The following is a 10,272-nucleotide window of genomic DNA, read 5'->3' as shown; positions in this document are numbered from 1 at the left end:
CTCTAGGGACTCCAAACCTGTAAAAGAGATTTGATCTAACAAAATCCACAACAACCTTAGCATCGTTAGTTCTGGTGGGTTTGGCTTCCACCCATTTTGAAACATAATCAATAGCAAGGAGATGATAAACAAAACCAAAAGAGACAGGGAAAGGCCCCATAAAATCTATACCCCTGACATCAAACACCTCACAGAATAACATGGGTTGTTGAGTCATTTGTTGTCTCCATGAAAGTGAGTCATCTACTCTCTGATAAGGCTCACAAGTGCTACCGATTCTCCACGCATCCTTGAAGATGGTGGGCCAATAGAAACCGCAGTCAAGCACCTTGCGAGCTATCCTCTGTATGTCAAGATGGCCACCTGGTGTGGAAGAATGACAGAATTGCAGGACTGAGTCAATCTCATGGTCTGGAATGCATCTCCTAATAACTTGGTCACTGCACAAATTCCACAAATAGGGGTCATCCCAAATATAATGCTTAGCATTGCTCTTAATTTTATCATTTTGAGCTCTAGATGCTAAGGGAGGAAAAACAGAAGCAACCAAATAATTCACAATATTAGCAAACCAAGGAGTGGGGAAGGAATCAGAAATACTATACAGAATGTACAAATGGTCATCCGAAAAATCATCCTGAATGGGTGAGTTCTCACACACACGCTCAATCCTACTCAGGTGGTCAGCCATGAGGTTTTGTGCACCACTCCGATCACGGATCTCCAAATCAAACTCTTAAAGCCAAAGCATCCACCTGATCAATCTAGGCTTTGATTCAGCCTTCTTCAATAGGTACTTCAGAGCTGCATGGTCAGTATATACAATAACACGAGTACCCAGTAAATATGAACAAAATTTCTCAAGAGAAAAAACTATCGCTAATAGCTCCTTCTCTATGGTAGTGTAATTTGTTTGGGAAGCATCCAAAGTTCTCGAAGCGTAGTAGATCACCCGAGGCAACTAGTCAATCTTTTGAGCAAGGACAGCCCCCAATGCGTAATTGGATGATCGCACATTAGCTCAAATGGGGCTGTCCAATCAGGTGCCTGAATGATAGGGGTGGTAGTCACCGCATGCTTTACGCAATCAAAAGCCTCTTTGCACCAGTCATCAAAATCAAACTCCACCTCCTTTTGCAGCAGATTGGATAGTGAAAGGACCACTTTGCTAAAATCCTTGATAAAGCACCTACAAAACCCTGCATGACCAAGAAAAGAACGAACCTCTCGAATGCAAGAGGGGTAAGGCAATTGTGAAATAACATCTATTTTTTCAGGGTCTACCTTTATGCCATACTAGAAATGATATGCCTTAAAACTATACCTTGTTCTACCATGAAGTGACACTTTGTTAGACAAATGGCCTCAGTTATCTTAAGAAGGGGGGGTTGAATTAAGATACAAAGACTATTCCCCAATTAAAATTTCGCTCTCTCTTTTTAGATTAACAATGCACCCTTAACATTAATTACTCAAAAGACAATTCAGAATAAACTTCTGCAAAGCAAAAGATAAATGGCAATAAATAAAAGAAGTTTAAGGGAAGAGAGAAATGCAAACTGATTTATACTGGTTCGGCCACTTCCCGTGCCTACGTCCAGTCCTCAAGCAACCCACTTGAGATTTTCCACTCTCTTGTAAAATCCTTTTACAAGTTCTGAACACATAAGAACAATCCTTCCTTTGTGTTCAGAATTCTTTTACAACAAGAGACCCTCGGTCTCTTAATCCCTTTACAGAAGTAAGAAGAAGAGAAGAAGAAATCTCTCTTGAAAGAGATAGATTGTACAATGAAGATCAATCATAATTCCTTATTGAATATGCAAGTGTTTGACCAAGGAATCTTTGAGAGGATAAGACATTTCAATTCAGAAAAACTCTCTTAATCTTTTGAGAGGATAAAACTTTTTTGGGCAATGAAAACTCTCTCTCAATCCGTGTTTCCAAGTCACATATAAATAGACCTTTGATGGCCATTCATAAACCATTTGATTAGATGTGACTCTTAGAAGTTATTTTCTGAAAATATCCTCTGGTAATCGATTACAGGTTTTGTGTAATCGATTACAGGTTTTAAAATTTGAATTAAAACGTTTATTAACTGCTGGTAATCGATTACCAATATGGTGTAATCGATTACACAGTCTAAAATTTGAATTCAAATATTTAGTAGCCGTTGTAAATCATTTTTGGCCACTGGTAATCGATTACATCCTCTGGTAATCGATTACCAGAGAGTAAATCTCTTGAAAAACACTTTTTAACATGCATTACATGGCCAAACCTTTTTCTATATCAATTAGGAATTTCCTTCCTAATATACTAGTGATCATCTTAATGTTTGCGTCTTGTATTATTGAATCATTGTCTTGAATTTAAACTTGAAAAGCGCATTTGCATCATTTGCATCAAATCATCATGATCATAATCAAAACATCAAAGTCATTTGCTTCTACAATCTCCCCTTTTTTGATGATGACAATATAAGTCCTGAAATCAAGATACAAGCAAGCAATGTATATGCATAATATATTGCACGTTCACTCCCCCTATGTTTTGGAATTGATGATCACTTGATTTCTAAGCTTTTTCTAAGCTTCTCTACCACCCATTTTTCTCCCCCTTTGGCAACATCAAAAAGCCAAAGTTCGTGGGTATCAATATAGATAAAATAATGAAGTGGACAAAGATCAAATATAAGACATAACCAACCATAGTCATAAATAAGTCATAACCAAAATATAATCCAAACAGTTCAAAATTCAAAACCACATAGAATCAAAACATAAAAGACTAAAGTCCAAATACTAAAAAATAAATAAAGTGCTGAAAACAATAATCTAAATAACATAGCCAAAATACACGACTTATAAGAAACATAGAATTATAAACTAAATTCTAAGAGGGTGGAGGTGGTGGTGGAAGATCGAAACTCTGACGAATGTAACCCACATCCTCTTCAAGCTGTGTGAGGCGAATATCCATTCCGGCAAAACGAGTATCTAGTGAGTCGAAACGTAAACCAACATCAGAACGAAGACCCCGTAATTCAGAAAGAACTTCAGTCATGAGTGCTGAATCATCTCGCTGAGGAGGAGGTGAAGGAGTACGCTCATCTTGAGGAGGGATTGCGTCTTTCTTCAGCCATTGACCATTTCGATCCTTACGGTATCCAAAGGAAGTCACTGCACCAACACCAATTGCAAAGGAACGCTTGACTTGAACAAATGGTTCATCATCAAGCAGAATTTGAAAATGACGCAGAAACAAAGTTATCAATTGAGGGTAAGGGAGAGGTGCATTGGCCCATAATGCCTTATGCATTCGGTACCGAACCAAGTGGGCCCAGTTGATCTGACGACTGCTAAGGAAAGCCCACATCAGAATCAAATCCTCCTCAGAGGCTTGTGCTAAATTTGAAGACCGGGGAAGCAAAATTCTAACAATTATATAGTGCATGATGCGATTATCAAATGTTAATGACCCGGCCAGCAATCTACCGGTCATTTCAGCCTGGTCATTGCAGACCATACGACGAGCATCATGACTAGAATAATCAAATTTCCAGTCATCAACAATGGTTCCCTCAAAAGGTGCACCTTGACTGGGTAAATGAGTTAAAGAAAAGAACAATGACTGATCAATGATCATAGGAATACCATGCACCTAAGAAGAAATAATGCCATCCTGAATTTTTAAATTTCAGTAGAAGACCTTTACAAGTTCAGGATAATGTGGCAATTTTAAGGACATGAAATCAACCAAGCCAGAATTTTGAAACACTTGATAGCAATCAAACGTTTCATCATTAAAGAAATCCACGTCTAGGTACTTAGGGTCTAAGATGATCCTAGAAGAAAATTGAGAAAGGTACCGTAGACGCTGATCATCGGATGAAAACAAAGTGGATGATCTTGGAGATGACAAAGAGGGATGAATAGGTGCTGTGGGTGCTTCGGATGGTCCGTGGCGGCGATGGGCAGCAGTAGCGGCGGTGGAGGATGATCCCTTTCTCTTCTTCGATGGTTCTGCCATTTGATGAAGTTTTAGTGGATTTCAATCGGTGGAAGTGAAAGAGGAGTGAAAAAGAGGAAGATTGGGCTTTACGGGACGTGATTTGGTGAAGATTTGAGTGAGATACGAAGGTTGGAAGATTTAGGTATGGAGGAGGCATGAGGGAAAGCCTTGGCTGCACAACAACTCTGATTTCGTGAGTATTTATAGACGAGGGCGAGTTGTAATCGATTACAAGGCTTGGTAATCGATTACAGGAGTAATAAGCCTTCTGGTAATCGATTACAGGATGTTGTAATCGATTATAGGCTACCTGTTCTTGTGTAATCGATTACTCTGAGTGGTAATCGATTACCAGAGCACAAACTAGGCTAGTTCCTCTAAAATAACCTATGTTTATGCTAAATACATCTAACACTATCAATCATCATCACTAATATGTATTTAATTCATTCAAACAAGTATTAATCAAACAATTAACACACACCAATAAAATATAATCAAATACTTACAATTAAACACAATCAAACAAAAGCAATCATCAAAACATAATAAAATACAATTATCAAAGACAATCAACATAACTATCAATCAAAAACATTAATGACAATCAAATATTTAAGGAGTAAAAAAGCATAAAAAACTAAATCAAAAGTTAACAATCATAGACAAAAATCATCAAAGTAATCATCAATCAAAGACAAGTGACCTGTTGGTATCATTTGATATTACTTGTTGGGCTTGTTGATCAAGTGGCCTTTGTTTGTTGTCTCCATAAATCACATATCCATTTGTCTTTGGGAGAAATATGAATAAACTTTGATGCATGCCATGTGTTTGGAGAAATTGCTATCAATGTATCGCCTTTGCTCTTCTCCGTTTTCATAGTCTTTCATCATGATACCCAGATTTATGATTTTATTTTTCTGAATCACTTGAAGAATTTTTTTTTCATTTTCTTCCCAAGTGATCTATGCTTTCTTTTCTTTCTTTTCTTTGAGATTCCTCTTGTCGGATTTTTCAATTCTTCTTTCAAAGACAAGATAATCGAATCTCATGTGCCCAAGTTGATTACTTTCATAGCCTGTTGGGGTTAAGGAGGAGTCTTCTTCTTTCTTCTCTGTATTGATGATTGATTCCCTTTTATTTCTTTTGTTTCTCAAAAATTTATTGAACCTTTTCACAAAGAGTCTGAAATCATCATCATCTTCTTTTGTTTCAGTCAAGTCCTCTTTGTCACTTTCTTCTTGAATAAAAGATGATGAGGCTCTGAGTGCTATTCCTTTTCTCTTTATATCATTCTCTTCATGTTGATGGAGTCTCATAAGTTCCATTTCATGTTCTTGAAGTTTTCCAAAGAGAGTGGCAAGAGACATATTAGTGAGATCTCTTGATTCTGCAATTGCTGTTACTTTTGGTTGCCATTGCCTGCTTAAACATCTCAACACTTTGTTAATATGATCTTCATTAGGAAATATTTTTCCCAATGATGCAAGATGATTAACTACACAAGTAAATCTCTTCTGCATATCTTCTATGGTCTCATATTGAAACATTTTGAACAGTTCATATTCATGTGTGAGAGTGTTTATTCTAGATCTCTTGACACCAGTTGTGCCTTCATAGGTTACTTGCAATGTATCCCACATTTCTTTTGCATTTTTACAATTTGAGACAATAAAAAATTCATCCATGCCTAATGCAGAAGTGATTATATTTTTGGCCTTTAAATTGTATTGAACCTTTCTTCTTTCATCATCATTTCATTCTTCTCTTGGTTTTTCTATAGTTGCATTTCCCACTACCTTTGTAGGAATAAAAGGACCAACTTCAATGGCTTCCCATATATTTGAATCTATGGCTTCAATAAGGATCTGCATTCGGGTTTTCCAATAGTGATAACCCTCACCATTGAACATAACAGGCCTATTGATAGAATTTTCCTCAGGAAATGGAAAGTTGGATGAGGCCATATCTATTCTTGAAGCATTAAACTTTATACAAGAATCCTGCTCTGATACCACTTGTTAGACAAATGGCCTCAGTTATCTTAAGAAATGGGGTTGAATTAAGATACAAAGACTATTCCCCAATTAAAATTTCGCTCTCTCTTTTTAGATTAACAATGCACCCTTAACATGAATTACTCAAAAGACAATTCAGAATAAACTTCTTTAAAGCAAAAGATAAATGGCAATAAATAAAAGAAGTTTAAGGGAAGAGAGAAATGCAAACTGATTTATACTGGTTCGGCCACTTCCCGTGCCTACGTCCAGTCCTTAAGCAACCCACTTGAGATTTTCCACTCTCTTGTAAAATCCTTTTACAAGTTATGAACACACAAGAACAATCCTTCCTTTGTGTTCAGAATTCTTTTACAACAAGAGACACTCAGTCTCTTAATCCCTTTTCATAAGTAAGAAGAAGAGAAGAAGAAATCTCTCTTGAAAGAGATAGATTGTACAATGAAGATCAATCACAATTCCTTATTGAATATGCAAGTGTTTGACCAAGGAATCTTTGAGAGGATAAGACATTTCAATTCAGAAAAACTCTCTTAATCTGTTGAGAGGATAAAACTTTTTTGGGCAATGAAAACTCTCTCTCAATTCGTGTTTCCAAGTCACATATAAATAGACCTTTGATGGCCATTCATAAACCATTTGAATAGATGTGACTCTTAGAAGTTATTTTCTGAAAATATCCTCTGGTAATCGATTATAGGTTTTGTGTAATCGATTACAGGTTTTAAAATTTGAATTAAAATGTTTATTAACTGCTGGTAATCGATTACCAATATGGTGTAATCGATTACACAGTCTAAAATTTGAATTCAAATATTTAGTAGCCGTTGTAAATCATTTTTGGCCACTGGTAATCGATTACATCCTCTGGTAATCGATTACTAGAGAGTAAATCTCTTGAAAAACACTTTTTAACATGCATTACTTGGCTAAACCTTTTGCTATATCAATTAGGAATTTCCTTCCTAATGTACTAGTGATGATCTTAATGTTTGTGTCTTGTACTCTTGAATCATTGTCTTGAATTTAAACTTGAAAAGCACATTTGCATCATTTGCATCAAATCATCATGATCATCATCAAAACATCAAAGTCATTTGCTTCTACACACTTTTCAAAATTCAGCAAAAGGTTAGTTTCAATGCATCTATTAAGAACTCTATCTAGACTATCCAAACATGCATCAAAAGATTATCCATAAACAGTAAAATCATCTATAAACACCTCTATGCAAATCTCTAAAAAATCACTGAAAATGCTAAGCATACACCGCTGGAAGGTACCAGGGGCATTGCATAGGCCAAAGGGCATCCTTCTATAGGAAAAAGTGCCAAAGGGATAGGTGAATATGGTTTTTTTTTATCCTCAGGAGCAATATGAATTTTTAAATAACCAGAAAAACCATCAAGAAAACAGTAATGAGACTTACCTCCCAAGCACTCAAGCATTTGATCAATGAATGGCAGGGGAAAATGATCTTTTCTGGTTACCTGGTTCAACCTCCTATAATCAATGCAGACTCGCCAACTGTTCAGCACTCTTGTGGGGATAAGCTCATCCCTTTCATTCTTAATCACTGTGAGGCCTGTCTTTTTAGGAACCACTTAGACTGGACTCACCCACTGGCTTTTAGAAATAGGGTAGATGATTCCAGCTTGTAAGAGCTTGGTCACTTCCTTTTTCACTACATCTAGAATGACGGGGTTGAGTCGTCGCTGTGGCTGCCTCACTGGCTTAGCTTTTTCCTCTAAAAGTATCCTATACATGTAGGTAGATGGGCTAATACCAGGAATGTCTGCTAAAGTCCATCCAATGGCTTTCTTGTGCTTCTTGAGCACTAGCAACAACTTCTCCTCTTGCTCAGTAGCATGGGAGGCAGAGATGATCACTGGAAATTTTTCCTTGTCCTCCAAGTAAGCATATTTGAGGGTTGCTGGTAAGGGCTTCAACTCTAGTGTGGGTGGTGGCTGAATAGTGGTAGGAACCAGGGTAGGAGAAGAAGAAGGTTCCTCAGCCTGTATCTCATAAAGCAATTCAGAAGTAGACTCAAATTCAAATTCACTCTCGGCATAAAAGTCAAATACAGGATCAAATTCAAACTCAGATTCAGATTCAATGTATAAGGAATGACAAGTATGCATATTAGATAAAAATGGATGTTTCCTACCATGAAGAACAGAATCGAAATCAAACATATAATAATCAACAATCTGATCAATTATCTCAGCACGAAAAACAGAATGATCCTCAGATGGATGTTTCATGGCATCAAGAATGTTAAAATGAACAACAATATCACCAAATTCCATAAATAATGTGCCATCATAAACATCTATCTTGGTTAGGGCTGTTTTCATAAATGGCCTGCCTAAAATAATTGGAACTGAGCCATGGGAAAATCACTCTTCCATATTAAGAACATAAAAATCAACATGAAAAAAAAGTTCACCAACCCGAACCAGCACATCCTCTATGAAACCTGTGGGGTAAGCAACATTTCTATTTTCCAAATGAATCACCACATTTGTAGATTGCAAAGGTCCAAGAGATAAAGAATTGAAAATGGACAGAGGCATGACACTAACTGATGCTCCTAGATCTAGCATGGCATTCTCAAATTTGTTGTTCCCAATAATGCAAGGTATACAGAAAGTACTTGGGTCCTAACATTTCTGAGGAATATGAGGAACAAATTTACCTATCAATGCTGATACATTTCTGCCCATGCTAATCCTTTCATTGCCTTTGAGCTTCCTTTTGTGGGTGCATAGATCCTTTAGAAACTTGGCATATCTTGGAATCTGCTTGATGGCATCCAGCAGAGGTATGTTCACCTCTACTTTCCTGAAGGTCTCCAAGATCTCCTTTTCCAAATGAGTAGCTAGAAGAAGGTCCACCTGCATGAAAATTTTTGTTAGCTCCCTGATGAGTAAACTTCCTCTTTTGTGCAACTATCTCATCTTCATTTTCAGGTGTAGCATGAAGCTTGACAGGTTCAAGTGCAGATGCTGCTACTGGTGGAGGCACCTCAATTTGCTTGCCAGACCTCAAGGTGATGGCACTCACATTTTTTGGATTCTACACAGTTTGTGAAGGCAATTTGTCATAATTTGGGGATTGAGCTTGGTTCAAATGAGTAGCTATCTGCCCCATCTGATTTGTCAGACTCTGAATAGAGGCTCTTGTCTCTTGCTGAAATTGCATATTCTGGATTGTCATTTTCCTCACTAACTCATCTAATTGCTTGTTGTCTTTGTTGTGACTGTTGCTGCTGTTGCTGCATTGGAGGAGGAACATATGGCTTGCTTGGACCAACAATATTCTGGAAAGGAGGGATAGGTTGTTGTTGTTGTGGAGGACTTGTCCATCTCATATTTTGGATGATTCCTCCAACCTGGATTGTATTTGTTGCTTAAATGGTCATAATTATTTTGTTGTTGTGGTTTTTCTACTGAGGAGGTCTATTATAAATGTTTGCAGCATAAGCTTCAGGTTGCTCATTGACTCCAAATTACTGCAAAGAAGGACAGAGATATGTATGGTGATCTGCAGAAGAACATAGACCACAGACTCTTACAACAGGGGCAGATGTAGATTTCTGATTCATGGCAAGCTGAGTTACTAGGTTGACCATGGCATCAAGTTTTCCCTCAAGCTTTTTATTTTTAGCAGATGAAGATGAATCCGTGGCCACCTCATGGACTCCTCTAAGGATGATAGCATCATTTCTTGCACCGAATTGTTGGGAGTTAGAAGCCATCTTCTCAATCAAATTCCTAGCCTCGGTAGGAGTCATATCACCAAGGGCCCCACCACTGGCAGCATCAATCATACTCATCTTCATGTTGCTAAGTCCCTCATAGAAATATTGTAGAAGGAGTTGCTCAGAAATCTGGTGGTGAGGACAGCTTGCACCCAATTTCTTGAATCTTTCCCAGTACTCATACAAGCTCTCTCCACTAAGTTGTTTGATGCCTGAAATGTCTTTTCTGATGGCAGTGGTCCTAGATGCAGGAAAGAATTTCTCCAAGAACACCCTCTTAAGGTCATCCCAGTTGAAAATGGACCTGGGAGCAAGGTAGTATAGCCAATCTTTTGCCACTCCCTCCAGAGAATGAGGAAAAGCCTTTAGAAAGGTATGATCTTCTAGGACATCAGAGGGCTTCATGGTGGAACAAACGATATGGAACTCCTTAAGATGCTTATGAGGATCTTCACCTGCAAGACCATGAAA

The 10,272-nt window shown here is 37.6% G+C and overlaps 1 non-coding gene across 1 annotated transcript; it reads left to right on the top strand.

The window, feature by feature from the left end:
* The first annotated feature begins 9,928 nt into the window (after nucleotides 1-9,928).
* Nucleotides 9,929-10,035, top strand: LOC113000553 (small nucleolar RNA R71). The gene has a single exon (XR_003265886.1). It is a non-coding gene; the product is annotated as a small nucleolar RNA R71 (small nucleolar RNA).
* The last annotated feature ends 237 nt before the right edge of the window (nucleotides 10,036-10,272 follow it).

The sequence above is a fragment of the Glycine max genome, chromosome 19 (assembly GCF_000004515.6).
Source record: "Glycine max cultivar Williams 82 chromosome 19, Glycine_max_v4.0, whole genome shotgun sequence".
NCBI classification, from domain to species: Eukaryota; Viridiplantae; Streptophyta; class Magnoliopsida; order Fabales; family Fabaceae; genus Glycine; species Glycine max.
This window is presented reverse-complemented; position numbering and strand designations above follow the sequence as displayed.